This window comes from Eptesicus fuscus, chromosome 2, assembly GCF_027574615.1.
Source record: "Eptesicus fuscus isolate TK198812 chromosome 2, DD_ASM_mEF_20220401, whole genome shotgun sequence".
NCBI classification, from domain to species: domain Eukaryota; kingdom Metazoa; phylum Chordata; class Mammalia; order Chiroptera; family Vespertilionidae; genus Eptesicus; species Eptesicus fuscus.
In genome coordinates this window covers 16808919-16826398 of record NC_072474.1, presented here as the reverse complement: position 1 = coordinate 16826398, position 17480 = coordinate 16808919, and the positions used below count along the sequence as shown (strand labels likewise).

The 17480-nt window shown below is 39.4% G+C and overlaps 2 pseudogenes; both read right to left on the bottom strand.

Annotated features, from left to right (window-relative positions):
• Nucleotides 1-13999: 13999 nt before the first annotated feature.
• LOC114234233 (small nucleolar RNA SNORA48) lies at nt 14000-14144 on the bottom strand (annotated as a pseudogene).
• Nucleotides 14145-14652: 508 nt separating this feature from the next.
• On the bottom strand, nt 14653-16401 carry LOC103292657 (NTF2-related export protein 1-like; annotated as a pseudogene).
• Between the last annotated feature and the right edge of the window lie 1079 nt (nt 16402-17480).

Sequence of the window (17480 nt, the reverse complement as noted above, 5' to 3'; positions counted from 1 at the left end):
ACTCCCAAAATTCTCTGAACTCTGTCTATTCATCTCCCTATAACCATTGGTCTTTTTACTGCCACCATAGTTTTGCCTTTTCTAGAATGTCACGTAATCAGAATCATACCGTATGTAGTCTATTCAGATTGGTATGTTTCACTTAATAATATGTATCTAAGGTTTTTCCATGTCTGTTCATGGCTGGGTAGCTCATTCAGTTTTAGCACTGAATAATATTTCATTGTCTGGATCCTATGGTCCACAGGTTATTAATCCATTCACCTACTGAAGGCCATCTTGATTACTTCAAAGTTATGGCAATTATGAATAAAGCTTCTATAAACATCCCCGCACTAGCATTTAATGCATAAATTTTCAACTCCTGTTCCCAGGAGAGTAATTGCTGGATCATATGGCAAGAGTATGTTTAGTTTTCTAAGAAATTGCCAAACTGACTTCCAAAGTAGCTGTACCAGTTTGCATTCCCCAGCAGAGTGAGGCTTTCTGTTGCTCCACATCCTCACCAGCATTTGGTGGGGTCAGTGTTCTGGATTTTGGCCATTTTATGAGATGCATAATGGTATCTCATTGTTGCTTTAATTTACAATTCTGTGACGACATATGATGTGGAGCATCTTTTCATATGCTTATTTTCCATCTATGTATCTTCTTTGGTGAAGTGTTTGTTAAAGTCTTTGGCCTATTTTTTAATCAGTTTTTTTTTCTTATTATTGAGTTATAACAGTTCTTTATATATATTTTGGATAATAGCTCTTCAGATATATCTTTGGCAAATATTTTCTCCCAGTATGTGGCTTGTCTTTTCATTATTTTGACATTGTCTTTTACAGGGCAGAAGTTTTTTATTTTAATGAAGTCCAGCTTGTCAATTATGTCTTTCATGCATTGTGCCTTTGTTTTTATATCTAAAAAGTCATCACCATACCCAAGGCCATATAGATTTTCTTCTATGTTATCTTGTATGAATTCTATAATTTTGCACTTTACATTTAGGTGTATGATCCATTTTGAGTTAATTTTTGTGAAGGGTATAAAGTCTATGTCTATATTCATTTTTTCTCATGTGAATGTCCAGTTTTTCCAGCATCATTTACTGTTTTTGCTCCAATAGATCGATCGACTCTATTTATGTGGGTCTGTTTCTGGGCACTCTATCCTGTTCATTGATCAACCACACTGTACTGCTGTAGTTTTAAAGTAAGTCTTGAAGTCGGGTAGTGTCAGTTCTCCAACTTTGTTTTTTACAATGTTGAACCTGCCTCATATACCTGGTATAAATCCCACTCAGTAATGGTGTTGGATTTGATTTGCTAATATTTTGTTGAGGATTTTTGCATTTACGTTCATGAGAGATACGCTCTGTAGTTTTTTCTCATAATGTCTTTGTCTGTCTTTGGTATTAGGGTAATGCTGGTCTGAACAATGAGTTAGGAAGTACTACCTCTGCTTCTATCCTCTGAAAGAGATTGTAGAGAGTTGGCATCATTTCTTCCTTAAATGTTGTTAGAATTCATCTGTGAACCCATCTAAGCCCTATGATTTCTGTTTTGGAAGGTTTAGTTATTAGCCCTATTAAGATTGTCTATTGCTCCTTGTGTGAGTTTTGGAAAATTGTCTTTGGAGAAATTTGTCCATTTCATCTTGGTTATCAAATTTGTGGGCATAGATTTATTCATAGTATTCATTTACTATTCTCTTATGCCCATAGAATCTGTAATGATGACCCCACTTTTAATTCCCATATTAGTAATCAGTATCCTGTTTTTACAAATGAAAACCCTGAGTTCAGCGAAGTTAGGAGAACTTCCCAAAGCCAAACCACCTGGCAAGTATGGGAGCTGCACCTCAAATTGATGTCTATAACACAGGTGGTATGTTATCATTTTCACAGGAAAGATATAAAATGTGTTTAGAGGTGGGATAAAAATCAGTGCTGAGAATATATTAAGAAAGAATGTAAGCTTATTTTACTTCTGAACACCCCTTAGACTAAGCTGGATCCCTTGTCATCACTCCCACAGCATCCTGTACTTCCCCTTTCCTATTACTCAGCACATTAAAAAAATATACTTTAGAGAGAGAGTAACATCAACTTATTGTTCCATTTATTTATGCATTCATTGGTTGCTTTTTGCATGTGCCTGATCAGAGATCAAACCTGCAATTTTGGCATATATGGACAATGCTCTAACCAACTGAGCTATCCGGCCAGGGTTCACCACATTTTTAATTATTCTATACTTATAAGATGATATTGTATGTTATTATGCTATATCAAGTAATAGTTAAGCTATAAATTCATTCCCCACTAAAGCATAAGTCTTATAAGGTCAGGAACCCACTAATGTGCTGGTAAATGTGAAAACACGAATTCTCTGAGTTTGCCCCACTCTATGGTTAAATACTCCCAAGTTACTGACATACTGGCTATTGGCATGTAAAATTCCAGAAAATTCAGCAGACTTGCTGCAGCACCACATTACCAGTGCTGGCACTTGGTAGATACTAGACATTTCTGTTGAATAAATGGGTATTTTTTTCCAGTTGAAGTTTCTAGAAGTCCACATTTCTTTTGTGATCTTATCTTTGGTCGGAAGATCACAATCCTCTCTGTCGGTGCTAACAGTCTGCACCTGGGGAAAGCTGAGAAGGAACTCAGGGGCTTACAACTATATCATTACAACCACATTTACACAGCTGTGGCCGAAACACACCAGTGTGATAAACCTCCCAGGAAATACGGACAGGAGGGGATGAGAAAAACATGGCTATAATTTATGTCCTTTAGGAAAAATCAAATGTGCTATATTCATTAAGGAGTCATCACAATTATACATGGTAATATTTAGATTTACTACTATGAAATTTCAGAAGCTCAGCCAGCACAGCTCCAAAGAACTGAGCTAATATCTTTGTGGAGACTTTACCATATTCTCTTCATCTTCAAAATGTAGAAGATTAGAAACAATGACATAAGGCTCCCAAGACAGCATTCTGAGCATTGCATACTATCCTATATAATAAAAGGCTAATATGCAAATCGACCGAACGGTGGAAGGACCGGTTGCTATGATGAGCACTGACTACCAGAGGGGCAGACGCTCAATGCAGGAGCTGCCCCCTGGTGGTCAGTGCGCTCCCATAGGGGGAGCGCTGCTCAGCCAGAAGCTGGGCTCATGGCTGGTGAGTGCAGTGGTGGTAGCTGGAGCCCCTCCAGCCTCCACGGCAGCACTAAGGATGTCCAACTGATGTCAGACATCCCCCGAGGGCTCCTGGACTGTGAGAGGGTGCAGGCTGGGCTGAGGGACCCCCCTACCGAGTGCACGAATTTCGTGCACCGGGCCTCTAGTTGATTAAGAACGGTGATCATACTGTCCTTGTTATCATCAGAGGCATATGTGCCCATCTTCTCCATTGGATTATGAGACCCTGGAAGTAAAGTGAAGATTCTTCTGTGTGTTCTCCTAATTCTTTCCTATGTAGTTCCCTCAAAAAGGCCCCAAATTAAATAGACCTTCCCATCGTGAATTGACTGTACTAACAACTAACAATCTCATCAAAACAGATGTGTCTCTCATGTCCAGGAAAAAGCTGACAAAACTAAATTTTAGGAATCCATTATAAGTGTATTTAACTGTGACTTACTAGTATAGGTAAAAAGGAGGATCCTACCTAGAGCTCTATTCAAAAATTTACCCTATAAATTCTCAGCTACTCCTTTTTTCCCTCTCACTTCATTAGTCATATTTCTTCTCATTGTTAAGAGCATGAACTATAGAGCCAAAATGTCTTGGCTTAAAGTCCTGGTTCTGATCTGGTCAACTAAACCTCTCCGGGCCTCAGTTTCCTTACCTATATAAAGTGTGGAAAATAATTGTACCTACTTCATCTGGCTATTATGTAGGCTAAAAGTAGCAATGTGTGTCAAATGCTAGCACAGTGAATGTGCTCAAGAAGTGCTAGCTATTCTTAGACATATTGTATTATTATAACTGCCCTCTCACCATAACATATTTCTAGATTATTTGAGATATGGTCGATTTACTACTTGGATGTGTCTTAGCTTTGCATATATTTTATTATCTCTCAAAGCAGCCTATAAAAATCCCATTTAACCAACATTTGCTATCTAGAAAGTCTTTGGCTGTTAGCTGGAAAAAGTCACTACCTTTCTATAAAATATTACTTAAAATACATCAGGATTTTGGTGGCATAGGTCATGCTGAAAAATGATGATCTTTAAGACATTTGGAATGAACTCTAGAAGGTGTTTTACAATGCTCAAAGTGAAAATGGCCTATCAGAGAACATAAAAATACTTTGCACAGAAAGATGGCATTTTTAGAGCACATGTTATTTACTCTAACTGCCATCCAGGCTCATTTGCTATGGTCAGTGGAGACATTCAGTGACTAGATACACAAATGAAACGGATAAAATGAGACATTTCTCACTGAGAAACAAAGTATTGTAGTGGAAGGAGAGTGGCCGGGAAGTCAGAAGATCAGAATTCTCATGTTGATTGCTGTTAAATTATTGTGTGACCTTGCACAAGGCTCTTCACCTCTGCTGTCCCTTCATCTATAAAAGATGATGATTGAGTGAGACAGTCTTCGAAGCCTTTCTAGTTCTGTGATTCTATAGTTTATACCTATTTGGTATCGGTGGCCTTAGAGATAGCTGGTTTTAATGAAACTAGGAAGGCAGGACTACCTGATCTTTAAGTAGACGATAATATGCTCAGAGTTTATTTTTATCACTTCTTCCGTCTCTAACTGACTTACTGATGTAAGCAAAAGCCTTCTGCCGACAGTATCATGAATTCAAAATCAAATGAATTAGAATAAATAAGTATAAAATGAATGAACTCTTTTCCCCCATGACTTAATTCAAATTGATTATTTCAAAGCCCGTCTCCTGATTCTGCATCCTAGCAGATCATATAAAAGAGAGAATTCTGTTTAGCTTCCTGGTGCCACAGGCTTCAATTATTTTCAGAGACGATGTTGCATTAGCATTCTGAGATAAACATTTATTCATTTATTTATTCATTAGTTATTTAGATCTCTAAATGACATTGCCATTTGATAAAGTTTTGAGGGCCAAAAAGCAAACTTCTCACCCAGTTCAACAGAAGTTGCAAATCACTGGCCCTTCTTGCTTGCATGGTGCCCCTGACTAGTGTAGATAACTACTTTCTGTGAGCCGAAGGGGGAAGAGCTCTGGTGACATTTCTCTGGAATCTAAAGATCACCAAAGGGGTTACGTACTTAGACATTGAAGGGATAGCTCCTTATTTCAGCTCTTTTAAGAAATAATATTGATTGTCTTTCTGATAAGAAAAATATTTTAAATCATACTTATTTTTTCTGATTATAAAAGTAATATCTGACCTTTATAGAAACTTTGAAAAAATATTTATAAGTAATCAGAGGTACCAACATTACCTGTAATCTCATCCATCCGAGATCACCACCATTAATACTGTGGTGTATCTCCTCCCAGTTCACTAGTATTTTCTGTGTGTGTGCATGCACACGAGTCTATTTTTAAAAACAAAATAGGTTTTGGACCAGACACACTGTTTGCTCTTTTGGTCTAAAAATATACAGATGGTATTTCCTTAAGTATTACAAAGGCATATTTTTTAATGGTGGCAGTGTTCCATGACATGAATTTACCATAATTTGCTTAATTAACCTTCCATTGTTAAATACTTAGGTTATTTCTATTTTTGTTCAAAAATAAAACTATGATATACATCATTGCTCATAAATTATAGTACACACCTGTGATTATTTTCTTGGAACAATAAAATATCAATGGAATTACCAGGTCAAAGGATATTTCCTTCTGCTCAGCAGTCATGGGGCGGGGCGGGGGGAGGGCTATTTTATTGAATGCTCACCAAGACTTCAAATTATCATTGAAAAAATTATCAATTTCATAATGGAAAATTATAATTTGTATTTCTGCGATGATTATCAGTCATTTTTATCATGTGTGTTTGCGCTTTTTTGTTTGTTTGTTTATTTGATTATCTATGTGGATCCTTTTCACATTCCCAGCAAATCTGCTAAAAGAATCTCAAAGAATCAATGGGTTGCCACCCTTGCAGCCACTAGGGGAGTGGTCATTTCTGGCTCCATGAAAAATTCCAATTTTGAGAAATTCCTATAGCAAACACTTTTTTTTTCAGTTTTATTTTTATTTTTATCATTTTATTTTTTGGTGACTTTATTCTTTATTTTTATTGTTGAGACTATTTCAGATGTCTCGATTTCTCCTCCCTTTGCCCACCTCCAAACAACTCCTACCTCCACCCCCATTACCACACTGTTGACTATGTCCATGGGTTATGCATATATGTTCTTTGGCTAATCCTTTCACCTTCTTTCATTCAGTTCCCCCCACTCCCCTCTGACAGCTGTCAGTCTGTTCCATGTATACATATCCCTGTTTCTATTTTGTTCATCAGTTTATTTTGTTCATTCCACATATAAGTGAGATCATATGGTATTTGTTTTTCTCTGATTGGTTTATTTCAATTAGTATAATAATCTCCAGGTCCATCCAGGCAGTCTGAAAAGGTTAGATTTCTTTCTCTCTCTCTCTTTTTTTTTATGGCAATGTAGTATTGGCATTGCATAAATAAACTACAACAGCTTTTTATCCACTTACCTACTGATGTGCACTTGGGCTGTTTCCAGATCTCAGCTATTATAAATAACACTGCTAGGGTCACAGGGGTGCATATATTCTTTCAAATTGGTGTTTCAGGATCTTAGAATATATTCCCAGAAGTGGGATCACTAGGTCAAAAGGCAGTTCCATTTTTAATTTTTTTAAAGAAAATCCATACTGTTTTCTACAGTGGCTGTACCTGTCTGCATTCCCACCAGCAGTGTACTAGGGTTTCTTTTTCTCCATAACCTTGCCAACACTTGTCGTTTGTTGATTGATTAATGGTAGCCATTCTAGCAGGTGTGAAGTGATACCTCATTGTAGCTCAATCATCTCTCTGATGATTAGTGACCTTGAGCATTTTTTCATAAGTCTATTGGCCATCTGTAAGTCCTCTTTGAAGAAGTGTCTATTCAGGTCCTTTGCCCATTTTTTATTTGGGTTGTTTATCTTCCTGGTGTTGAATTGTATAAGTTCTTTATATATTTTGGAAATTAAGCCCTTATCTGGTGAATATGTTCTCTCATACAGTAGGATCCCTTTTCATTGTGTTGATGCTTTCTTTTGCTGTGAAGAAGCTCTTTAGTGTGATGTAGTCCCAGTTGTTTATTTTTTCCTTTATTTCTCCTGCCCTAGGAGACATATCAGCAAAAATTTTTTCCTGAGAGATGTCTGAGATTTTACTGCCTATGTTTTCTTCCAGGATTTTTATGGTTTCGTGACTTACATTTAAGTCTTTTATGCATTTTGAGTTTGTTCTTGTGTATGGTATAAGTTGGTGGTCTAGTTTCATTTTTTTAATGTACCTGTTCAGTTTTCCCATAACCATTTATTGAAGAGAGAGGACATACCCAATTGTATGTTCTTGCCTCTTTGTCAAATATTAATTGACCATATAGATGTGGGTTGATTTCTGGGCTCTTTCTATCTGTTCTATTGATCTATATGCCTGTTATGCCAGTACCAGGCTGTTTTGATTACAATGGCCTTCTAGTACAATTTGATATTTTGTATTGTGATCCCTCCAACTTTGTTCTTCTTTTTCAAGATTGTTGATGCTATTCAGGGTCTTTTTTGGTTCCTTACAAATTTTTGGAAAATTTGTTCTAGATCTGTGAAATATACCATTGGTATTTTAATAGGAATTGCATTGAATCTATAGATTGGTTTAGGTAGTATGGACATTTTAATGATGTTAATTCTTCCAATCCATGAACACAATATATGCTTCCACTTATTTGTATGTTCCTCAATTTCTTTCTTTAATGTCCTATAGTTATCAGAGTAGAGAGGTCTTTTACCTCCTTGGTTAAATTTACTCCTAGGTACCTTATTTTTGTTGTTGTTGCAATAGTAAGTGGGATTGTGATCTTAGTTTCTCCTTCTTGGTTCATTATTGGTTTGTAAAAATACCACTGATTCCCAAATATTAATTTTGTATCTTGCTGAATTTATTAGATCTAGCAAACCTAATAAATGATGGAGTTTGGGGAGTGTTCTATATACAATATCATGTCATCTGTGAATAATGACAGTTTTACTTCCTCCTTTCCAGTTGACTTTCTCTGGCTAGGACTTCCAGTACTATCTATAATAATCTCTATATATAACTACTAGAAGCCCGGTGCACGAAATTCGTGCATGGCGGGGGGTTGTCCCTCAGCCCAGCCTGTACCCTTTCCATCCGGAACTCCAGGAGGGATGTCCGACTGCCCGTTTAAACGGGCAGTCAGACATCCCTCTCACAATCCAGGACTGCTGGCTCCCAACTGCTTGCCTGCCTGCCTTCCTGATTGCCCCTAACCGCTTCTGCCTGCCAGCCTGATCACCCCCTAACCACTCTGCTGCCAGCCTGGTTGATGCTTAACTGCTCCCCTGCCAGCCTGTTTGCCCCCAACTTCCCTCCTCTGCCAGCCTGGTCACCCCTAACTGCCCTCTCCTGCAGGGTTGATCACCTCCAACTGCCCTCCCTTGCAGGTCTGGTCCCTCACAACTGCCCTCCCTTGCAGGCCGGGTGCCTCCCAACTGCCCTCTCCTGCTGGCCATCTTGTGGTGGCCATCTTGTGTTCACATGGGGGCAGGATCTTTGACCACATGGGGGCAGCTATATTGTGTGTTGCAGTGATGATCAATCTGCACATTACTCTTTTATTAGATAGGATAGAGGCCTGGTGCATGGGTGGGGGCCAGCTGGTTTGCCCTGAAGGGTGTCCCGGATCAGGTGGGGGTTCCCTTGAGGTGTGGGGTGGCCTGAGCGAGGGGCCTGTGGTGGTTTGCAGGCCAGCCACGCCTCCTGGCAACCCAAGGGGAGGCCCTGGTATCTGGAATTTATTTTCCTTCTACAATTGAAACTTTGTAGCCTGGATCGGAGCCAAGCCTGGGGCTCCCTCTGGGGCGGCAGCCATTTCTGGGGCGGCAGCCATTTCTGTGGCAGTTAATTCACCTTCTACAATTGAAACTTTGTAGCCTTAAGCGGGTGAGCCCGGCCAGGGTGTGTGGAAAGCTTTGCTTCCCCTGTTGCCGCTGGCAACCCTGGCCTGCTCTCTCAAGCTCCATTCTGCTGCCACTTGTTTGAATTTGTTTACCTTCTGTAATTGAAACTTTGTAGCTTGAGTGGAGGCTTAGGCCTGCAACGGCTATGGAAAGCTTGGCTTCCTCTGTTACCTGGGAAACCTTGCTCTCTGTGGCTGTAGCCATTTTGGATTGGGGTTAATTTGCATACTCGCCCTGATTGGCTGGTGGGCGTGGCTTGGCAGGTGGGTGTGGCTTCTATAGCGGAGTGATGGTTAATTTGCATACTACCATTTTATTAGAGAGGATAATAATCTATATATATATAAAGCCAGTGACCGGAATGCAGGAATGACTGAAATGACCGGTCGCTATGATGCCCACTGCAGCCAGAGAACAGCCAGATCAGGGGCAAGGCTGGCCAGCCAACTGCCAGCGGCCCCTCCCCCAGGCTGACCCTGCCCCCGATGGGCCCCCACCACCCCGATAGATCCCTGGCCCATCCCCCATCCAGCAACGCCCCCAATCACCCTCTCCACCCAATTTAGGGGCAGGGCTGGCCAGCCTACTGCCCACAGCTCCTCCCCATGGCCAGCCCCACCCCCGATCAGCCCCCACCACCCTGACCAGCCCACAGCCCCTCTTCCAGCCAGCTCTGCCCCCAATCGTCCCCCCCCACACCAATTGGGGGGTGGCGCTAGCTGGCCAACCTCCCACAGCCCCTCCCCAGGCCGCTGAGCCCCGATCTGTCCCCTCCATGCCATTCAGGGGTGGAGACAGCCAGTCCACCACCCACAGCCCCTCCCCATGGCCAGCCCCACCCCCAATAGGCCTCCTGACCCCAATCAGGGGTGGGGCCTGATGGCCAATTGCCCTTGGCCCCTCCCCCCAGCTGGCCTGGCCCTGATCAGGCCTGATTGGGGCTAGGCCGGCCGGCCCCCACCCGTGCATGAATTTTGTGCATGGGGCCTCTAGTATTGAATAAGAGTGGTAAAAGCAGATATCCCTGTCTTGTTCCTATCTTAAGGAAAATACTTTTCATTTTTGCTCATTGAGTATGATGTTGGTTGTGAGTTTGTCATATATGAACTGTATTCCCATTTTGCTGAGAGATTTTACTCAGCAAATGGGTGCTGGGTTTAACCAAATGCTTTTTCTGTATTTATTGTTATGATCATGTGATTTTTTTTTTAATATATTTTATTGATTTTTTACAGAGAGGAAGAGAGAGGGACAGAGAGCCAGAAACATCTATGAGAGAGAAACATCAACCAGCTGCCTCCTGCACACCCCCCACCGGGGATGCGCCCACAACCAAGGTACATGCCCTTGACCGGAATCGAACCCGGGACCCTTGAGTCCGCAGGCCGACGTTCTATCCACTGAGCAAAACCGGTTTCGGCTGATCATGTGATTTTTATCTTTCATTTTGTTTGTGATGTATCACATTTATTGATTTGCAGATATTATACCAACCTTGCATCCCAGGAATAAATCCCACTTGGTCCTTGTGTATGATCTTTAATATATTGCTGGGTCCAGTTTCCTAATATTTTATTGAGAATTTTAGCATCTATGTTCATGAGAAATATTGGCCTATTTTCTTTCTTTGTAATGTCTTTATCTGGCTTTGGAATTAGAATAGTGCTGGCCTCATAAAAATAGCTTGGGAGTTTTCCCTTATCTTGAATTTTTTGGAATTATTTGACAAGTATTGGTGTTAGTTCTTGTTTGAATGTTTGGTAAAATTCACCTTTGAAGCCATCTGGTCCAGGACTTTTATTTATTGGAATATTTTTTGTTTACTGCTTCAGTTTCACTAATTATAATCATCAATTAAGATTCTCTGATTCTTTCTGAGTCAGTTTTAGAAAATTGTGTGTTTTTAGGAATTTATCCATTTCTCCTGAATTGTCCAATTTGTTGGCATATAATCTACACTAATAAAAGAGAAAGATGCAAATTGACCATACCTTCGTGATGCCCACCAGCCACTCAGGAATGAGTATGCAAATTAACCCAACAAAGATGGTGGGTTAATTTGCATACACAGGAGCCAAGCAGCTGGGGGGCGGGACGCAGGCATTCCACACCACCCCAGCTGCTCCGGGCTTCTGGGCAATGTGGGAAGGTGGAAAGGTGGCTCCAGCCGGAGCGAAGGCAGTGCTGGCAGCCAGGAAAAGGAAGGCCCATTCTTGTACAAATCTTCGTGCATCAGGCCTCTAGTTGTTAATAATATTTCTTACAATCCTTTGTATTTCTTTGGTGTCAGTTGTTACTTCTCCTCTTTCATTTTTGATTTTATTTATCTGGGTCCTCTCTCTTGTTCTCTTGATGAGTTTGGCTAAAGCTTTGTCAATTTTGTTTATCTTTTCTAAGTACCAGCTCTTGGTTTCATTGATCTTTTCTCTTAAAAATCTTTATTGTTTAAATTATTACATATGTCCCCTTTTACCCCCATTGACCCCTTCTAGCCCACCTTCGCCCCCTGCCCCAGGCCTTCACCACCCTATTGTCTGTGTCCATGGGTTATGCATATATGCATACAAGTTTTTTGGTTGATCTCTTCCCACCATCCACCCACCCCACCTTCCCTCTTAGATTTATTAGATTCCACATATGATACTTGTCTTTCTCTGACTATCTTATTTCACTTGGCATAATACTTTCCATGTCCCTCCATGCTGTCTCAAAGGGTAAGATATCCTTCTTTTTACTTCTTTATTACTGCTGCATAGTATTCCGTGGTGTAAATGTACCACAGTTTTTTTCATCCACACATCTACTTGGGCTGTTTTTAGATCTTAGCTATTATAATTGTACTGCTATGAACATAGGGGTGTGTACACTCTTTCATTGATCTTTTGTATTATTTTTTAAGACTCTATTTCATTTTTTTCTGCTGTGATCTTTATTATTTCCTTCCTTCTACTCACTCTGGACTTGGTTGTTGTTTTTCCATTTCTTTACAGTGTAAAGTTAGATGGTTTATTTGAGTTTTTTCTTGTTTCCTGAGGTAGGCCTGTGATGCTATGGATTTCTCTTAGGACTGTTTTCACTGTGTCCCATAGAGTTTGGTTTGTTCTGTTCCCACTTTTATGTGTTTCAAGATAACATTTGATTTTTTCCTTGATCTCATTGTTAACTCATTCACTGTTTAGTAACATGCTATTTAGCCTCTATGACTTTGTGTGTTTTTCAGTTTTTTCCTGTGGTTGATTTCTAGTTTTATTATGGTCAGAGAATATGCTTGATATAATTTCAATCTTTTTAAACTTATTGAGACTTGTTTTGCATCCTAACATGTGGTCTATCCTAGAAAATGTTCCATGTTCACTTGAAAAGAATGTATATTCTGATGCTTTGGGGTGAAAATCTCTGAAGATATTAATTAAATCCATCTGAGCTAGTGTGTTGTTTAAGGCCACCATTCCCTTGCTGATTTTCTGTGTGAAATATCTATCCATTGATGTCCACTATCTACCCATCAAAATGTACTATGACTGTATTACTGTCAATTTCTCCCTTTATGTCCATCAGAATTTGTTTTACATATTTGGGTGCTCCTATGTTGGGTGCATAAATGTTTACAAGATCTATATCCTCTTGTTGGATTGCTCCTTCTATCATTATATAATGTCCTTATTTGTCTCTTAAAATAGCCTTTGTTTTGAAGTCTATCTTATCAGATATAAGTATTGCTACTCCAGCTTTTTGTTCCTTTCCATTTGCATGAAATATCTTTTTCCATCCTTCTACTTTTAGTCTGTGTGTATCTTTTGTTCTGCTGTGGGTTTCTTATTTATAGCATATATATGGGTCTTTTTTTCTTATCCATTCAGCTATCCTATGTCTTTTGATTGGAGCATTTAATCTGTTTACATTTCAAGTGATTATTGATAGGTCATATTTATTGCCATTTTATTATTTTAACTCTGTTCCATTTTTTGGTCTTCTTCTTCTTCTTCTTCTTCTTCTTCTTCTTCTTCTTCTTCTTCTTTAAGCAGACCCTTGATGTTTTTTTGTAATACTGTTTTGGTGGTAACAAGCTCCTTTAGCTTTTTCTTGTCTGAGAAGCTCTTTATTTTTCCTTCAATTTTTAATGAAAGCATTGCTGGATAAAGTGGTCTTGGATGTAGGTCCTTCCTTCTTATCACTTTGAATATTTAATGCCAATTCCTTCTGGCCTGAAATGTTTCTGTTGAGAGATCAGCAAATAGTCTTATGGAAGCCCCCTTGGAGATAATTAATTGCTTTTCTCTTGCTTTTAAGATTCTCTCTGTTTTTAACCTTTGCCATTTTAATTATGATGTGTCTGGGCATGGGTCTCTTTGGGTTTATCTTGTTTGGCACGCTGCACTTCCTGGACGTGTGTGTCTTTTTCCTTCACCAGGTTAGGAAGCTTTTAGTCATTATCTCTTCAACTACATTCTCAATCCCTTGCTCTCTCTCTTCTTCTTCTGGTACCCCTATGATGCTTATGTTATTATACTTCATGTTGTCCCTATGGCAAACTCTTATATCACCAGCCTTGTAAAGGTAGAACATTAAGAAATATATGTCACAAATAGGGAGCTGATGGATATTGCTTTAAACTGAATGTTTGTTTCCTCCCAAAATACAAATGTTGATATCTAATATCCAGTGTGATGGTACTTGGAGGTGGGGCCTCATAATTAGCATTAGTGCCCTTATAAAAGAGACACCTCCAACTCCCTTGCCCCTTTCACCATGTGAGGTTATAGAAACAAGACCACCATCTATGAACCAAGAAGTGGGTCAACATGTTGACTTTTTTAAATAATGTGCCTCAGGCATGAAACAGCTCTGGCCACCAACAGAGGCATAAAGCTAGGATGAACTAAGGACTTCATGTCTGCTTTGCCCCTGATTGATATAAGAGCAACACCACCAATCAGGTGTCTCCTTGACCATTGCCAGAGGGTGAACACATTGACTTATTAATTTTCATTTTATATATGCCACAAAATTCCATAATTCCATGATCATAATGAACTAAATTTGTTAAAGTACAATTACTCAACAAAGAAGGGAAGCAGACCAGGATAATTCCCTAGATTTTATTTTTCATTTCAAATTGTCAAGTAATTGTCAGTATTGTTTTTTCTTTCTTTTCTTTCTTTTCTTTCTTTCTTTCTTTCTTTCTTTCTTTCTTTCTTTCTTTCTTTCTTCCTTTCTTCCTTTCTTTCTCTCTTTCTTCCTTTCTCTTTCTCTCTTTCTCTCTTTCTTCCTTCTTTTAACATTTGTATTGTTGTTTTGTTAGAATTCCCAGAACTAGGGTCTCTATTGGGCAAGTAGAAAAATAGAAAATTTTACTATTTTGAAAGACCAACTCTGACAAACAAGTATACACTCAGAAAGGGGCTCCTTGGAACTGAGCAAATACAGAGTACAGCTTGGGTGGTATAGCCTGCAACAGCAGAAAGAAACTTGTTACCCGCATTTGAGATCTATGTTAGCCTCCAGAACTGCACCTGAAGCAGAGGCCTTTCCTGCCCTATAGCTGGCCCAGTCCTGGAACTGACAGAGGTAGCTTGCTATCTTCCATACCTTGTTGCTGGACCAGGCCTGGGCAGCCAGGAGGAAGTTATGGTTGAAGTCCCATTGTTTGTTGCTTTCAAACTCCACTGTTCCAAGATCACAATAAGGACTGTGGTCTGGTTTGTGGTGGCTTCATCATATACAGGCTGGCAGTCTACCACTTGATTTGGAACTCACTAGATGCCAACATTTAAAAAAACTCATTCAAAGATTCTTGTCCCAAAACAGCGCTTCTGTTCCACACTATGATGTTGGGCCCATGTATACAAGTGGGACCGCAGATACTTCTACTTGGTGGTATAGTAGATGCTGATGAGCTCCTCAGCAGCCCTGCAGGCGTCATCCATATAGGTTTGAAATTCACAGATGCTATCTCCATCTCTGCTGAAGGAGGTCTCTGCTCAAGTGCCTCCTGCACCTGAGGGAGCTGGAGCTGCACGGGTAATGTCAGGGGTCAGTGTGGGCTGAGATCTCAGTCAGCCTGAGTCAGGGACCACAGCTTTTGTCAGCTTGGGTTGTGGCAGCCCCCTTACTTTATTTCTTTAACTTAAACAATTTTCAAATGTTTTCTTTCATTTTTAGCCTCACTTATCTTCCATTGGCACTTTCCTTATTTAAATGTTAAACTCCCTAAACATAATCACCATTTATATGAAGTAAATGTTGCCGTTTCTCCTAAATCATCTACTATTTTCTACCTTTTAAATTTTTTTATTATGCTTACCAAGATATTTCATTTCTTTCACTTTTATGCCTTATTTTATAATTATTTATTTTGACTATACTACAGTCTGAACTAGAAAGACACCATTCTCCTCTAGTCTACAAATCCCTTACAGGAAGAGAAAATCCTATAAGTTTGGGTGTCAGTCTTCCCAAACTTTCCTTTAAAGAGTAATTCATACTCTGCATAATTGGATAATTAATTCCATAGGAAATATCTTTTCTCTCTGTAGTCTGTATATTTTTGGTGACACATTTCCAAGTTCCATGATCCATCTTGATTACTATTAAGATCAGAAGTCCTTGCCTTTCCTATTTTTAGGCATCCCTTTCCTCTGTGCAGATCACATATGCACTTTGCTATCTCAGTGAGCTTTCTTCTTTCTGATATTCTGAGACCTGCTGCTTTCACTGGTAGCTACTAGGCAAGAGAGGGAGGAATGAACTGGAGATCAGGTGACTGGACTGATGAAAGAGGAGCCACAGAGTTCAGAGTGTATTATGTTTTTGCAATTTCATTTTACATAATTGCTAATATAGTTTAAATCTTTGACCCTTAATTAAATTGTTGGCTTTTAATTTTCAATTTGAGCTTATGGTATGCATTTGTAATATTGTGTTTTGAATGAAGCTATTGCTGATTTTGTGGGTCCAGGTACTTGATATCTACATAATAATGGATGATTATACTCACCTGTAAGAGAATATGGTTTAGCAATAAACATCAATGCCATAACAGGCAAGCAGCAGTGTGTGAATTGGTTATTTTCAGAACCAACTCTGAATCAGTTATCAATGCCATTTGTTATATAGTGGATAAAAACAATTGAATCAATTAAGCAAACAGGAATTTTCTTTGTGTGGCTAACATTAAGGAGTAGCATGCCAACTTATTGAATGTACTTACTTGTCGGCCATCTGTTTATCCTTTGATGTATTTCATCCTCAAGGAATATTTGTACTAATTAAATAATTTACATTACCAATAAAAGTTATACTGGTATACCTCCACATGCTCTTTAGACCTGTGTGTAATGTTTTAACGTCTATTTAAATTACTCAGATTGGATTAATTTTAACTCTCCCTGCTTTTTGTTCCAGCAAATGACCTTTTTATGAACCACTTACTATTTGATCTCAAGTTTCCCTCTCTCGGATGATAACAAGGATGATATCAATGTAACCCCAGAAACACCTGGATGTTTACCACCTGTTTGGTTCTTTTTCATTTGGTTTCAAATCAAGTCTTGGCATCAGATATTGTGAGGCTGTGTTTATCACAGAACAGATCCTGACAAGCAGTCTGTGAAAAATAGACAGCAGCTGGCTAACTGAGAAGGGAGCTCTGTCTCATTGCCAATTGCTACACCAGTCAGATCAGCAAGTATTCAGTAAGTGCCTACTCAAGGCTTGGAATCTGATGCATGTAAAATGTGATACTTGTGCTTACAATTGGCCATGTCTGTGGTTAGTTGCCTGTCATTCCAGCCTCTGGAGGTGACCTCAGGTGACCAATATCAGAGCATGAGCTGTTCTTTTTCCAGTTCTCACACTCATTGTGTAAGTCATTATTAATGAGTTTTATTCTTCTACATGTGGATGAAAATCTAAAATCTTATAAACCTGATCCATGTGAATTCATATGTGATTTGAAGGACAAGAAATTCCTCTTTTTATAGTTTTAAAGACAAGGCTGGTTCCTTTCCTCCTTGGGTCTCTGCTAGGGAGTTATGGGCAGTGGACCCTAACCCTTCTCATTGCTTCTGCAGCTTCTCCTTGCTTCTTGAAAGTAGGACCTGTGAGTGGGTCAGTCGGGGCTTTCTCAGTGAAAGGAGAATATTTGCAGTGCAATTTCTGACATTGGCTTGATAAGGGGAGGACTAGTTTTGTGACCTTGAGTTACTTCACTAGGTTATTGTCTATATTCCTCTCTATCAAGTTATCCTTAAAGTAATGTTACTTGCTCCTGCCTTTTGACTTTATTTATTTTTTAATTG